The sequence below is a fragment of the Phoenix dactylifera genome, unplaced genomic scaffold, assembly GCF_009389715.1.
Source record: "Phoenix dactylifera cultivar Barhee BC4 unplaced genomic scaffold, palm_55x_up_171113_PBpolish2nd_filt_p 001102F, whole genome shotgun sequence".
NCBI classification, from domain to species: domain Eukaryota; kingdom Viridiplantae; phylum Streptophyta; class Magnoliopsida; order Arecales; family Arecaceae; genus Phoenix; species Phoenix dactylifera.
The window spans coordinates 77,803-80,999 of NW_024068448.1; positions in this window are offsets into that span (position 1 = coordinate 77,803).

Here is a 3,197-nt window from a genome sequence, read left to right on the forward strand (position 1 = left end):
ACTATGGTGGAAGATCAATTGACTTAATATTGGGTAATCTAGTATTAGTGATTCCAACTTTGAGCTTTTCATAGAAGGTAATCGATCAATTGGCCAGATAAGCAGGTGGGAGGCTCCTCTTACTCAGAGAGTAAGGTCCTAATTAAGTAACCACCTTTAAGCTTTTCTAGACACCAATTAGATCAATTATCCAAATAAGGCTAGCTCAATGTATTGTTCACTCTCGACTGATTTAGGAAGGTTTTAGGTTTCATGGGATTTACATCTAATGTAATAATCTACCCCATACCATATGTCATGTATTTACATCTTATGTAACTGTCACATTGGTTCATGTTTACATCCTATATTGTTACGGGGGAAATAAGCCGCCATGCCCCACGTGACCGGCACGCGCGCCCAGGAAGACTACGGCTGCCCTTTGATCCAGCAATCCGACCCCGAGTCGGATATCCTCGGCTCCGCAGCCCAACCCCGAGTCGGCTGCCCTTTGATCCAGCAATCCGACCCCGAGTCGGATATCCTCGGCTCCGCAGCCCGACCCCGAGTCAGCTGCCCCTTGATCCAGCGCTCCGACCCCGAGTCGGAGATCTCTTGATAACGACAGGCTATTCCCCAGAGGCACGCCGCGGCCTCCTGCTCCACTACTCCCTGCAACGGCCGTATCCGATGCTGCTCCACGATCTCCTGCATCAGCCGTACAAAGCGGAGCCCCACTATGCCCTGACGTGGCCGTACCCGGTGCTGCTCCACGACGCCCTGTAACGGCCATGTCAGTGGCCACACCATCGTGCCCCACGATAACGAACCCCCCTGAGAGACCCCCCAGCCAGGTATATATGCGGCTGGGGGGAGAAAGGGGGGAGGTGAGCAATATCTCCCAGAGCACTCTCTTACTTGCGATTATCACCTCTCCTCCTCCTCCAATCTCCTCTGACTTGACCGTCGGAGGGCCATCACCACCCTGGTGGTGGTGCAAGGCTTGTTTGCAGGTTTCTTGGCGGAAGGTGGAGCGCAGCCAACACCAACCAAGACAACTCAGACGGAACCCCGTTCACACCGCAGTGCCAATCGTTCACGGTTTGGACCACCAGCAACAGTTGGCGCTAGAAGGAGGGCCCGAATCTTAGAACGATCGTAATGGCACGGCGAGGTGGTCGTGGAGCTTCCAATGCTTCCGGTCGCGGAGCCTCTCGCGCCTCCGGCCGAGAGGCTGCTGCGTCCCCAACGCACTCTCAGCAGCACTCCACCGCCCCTTCTCCCATTCAGACGGTCGAAGCTGCTCAGTTCGACCAGCTAGCCCAGCAGGTTCGCACCCTCGCGGAGGCAGTGCAGAATCTGCAGGGTGTGATCTCTCGGGTGCCGCAACGGGCTCAGGAGCCGCTGCCCCCCGAGCACTCGCCTCTTCCTCACAACCCGCGCTCCTTCGTCTCCCATGGAGAGGAGCGCCGGCGCGAGGAGGATTCTCGAGTACGGTCCATTCTGCCAGGACCTTCTCATCGGAGCTGTGCGGGGTACGAGAGGCGGACCCGGGCGCGTTCTCAGACACCCCAGTCCTCGAGGGGCCCGCACTCCAGTCGGTCCCCCTCGCGCCGCTCCTTGTCCCCCACCCACCGGTCGCGCTCTCTGGACCGGCGGGTGGACGATCTCCACAGACAACTCCAGGTCCTGAAGGGCCACTCCAAAGATCCCTTTGCTGACTTGGAGATCTCCTCCCAGCCGGCGCTTGCCTCGAGGATCCTGCGGACCCCGAACCCGCCGGGGTTCAAAATGCCGGCGATCGAACCCTACGACGGGGCGGCGGACCCGCGGGACCACGTGGAGAGTTTCAGGACTCTTATGCTCCTCCATGGAGCATCGGATCCGCTCCTCTGCAAGGCCTTCCCGGCGACCCTCCGTGGCCCGGCAAGGGCATGGTTCGCCGGCCTGGAGGCTAACTCCATCCAGTCCTTCGACCAGTTCACCCGCTTCTTCATCAGCCATTTCGCCGTCAGTAGCAGGCGGCGACTGGTCTCCGACTCCCTCTTTAATGTCCGGCAAAACGAGGGAGAAAGCCTGCGGGATTATCTCACCCGCTTCAACAAGGCTACACTGGAGGTCCGGAACCTGAGCCAGGAAGTGGCTCTCTCAGCCCTGAAGCGTGGCTTCCGGAAGGGCAGACTCACCTTCTCCCTGGACAAACGCTTGCCGCGGAGCTTCCCGGAGCTGTTATCTCGGGCAAACCAGTATGCAGATGCCGAGGAGGCAGCATCCCACCGGAACAAGGAGGCCGCCGAGGCCCCTCTAAAGCCCGGGAAGAAAAGGCGAAAAGAGGCACCCCAGAGGAGGAGCCCGACGCCTCAACGCCGGCGCAGAAGCCCGTCACCAGCAAGGAACCACGGCGCCACACGCCCTCGTTCTCCGCACCGACGCTTCAACCGGTACACCCCACTCCTGGCCCCCCGGGCCCAGATCCTCATGGAGGTCAAGGGGCGGGAGGACCTCCCGGTCCCGAGGCAGATGAAGAAGATCCCTGGGAGGAGGCCTTCTCGGGCGTACTGTGAGTACCACCGAGACCACGGCCACGATACCGAAGACTGCTTCCAGCTTCGGGACGAGATCGAGGCTCTCATTCGCCGAGGGCGTCTCGGTCGATATGTAAACGACCGACGTCCCCCGGCAGACCCGCGTCCGGCCGACCCGGCCCCTCAGGAGCCTCGGGAGCAGAATCGACCCGTTGCGGGAGTGATCCACACCATCACTGGGGGCTGCTCTCGGCCCGTGAGGAACGCAGGGGGCTCGGCGGAAGCATCAGGAGTGGCCGTCGCGAAGAGGCAGCGGGTCGGAAATGTAATCACTTTTTGTGATGAAGATGTAAAGGGGGTTCAGACTCCCCACGATGACGCCATGGTGATCTCTCTCACTATGGCGAACTATGATGTAAGGCGTGTTCTTGTGGATAGTGGAAGCTCAGCTGATATTTTGTATTACGAGGCCTTCCAAAAGATGAGCTTGTCCCGACAATTGTTGCACAAAACATCCACCCCCCTCATAGGATTCACTGGAGACGCTATCTCGGCCGAAGGTGTCATTGAGCTGCCTGTGACTGCGGGCGTCGCACCCGCAGAAGCCACGGTGCGACTCGGGTTCTTGGTCGTCCGTGTCCCCTCGGCCTACAACGCTATCCTCGGACGACCCGGACTGAACGCCCTTCGCGC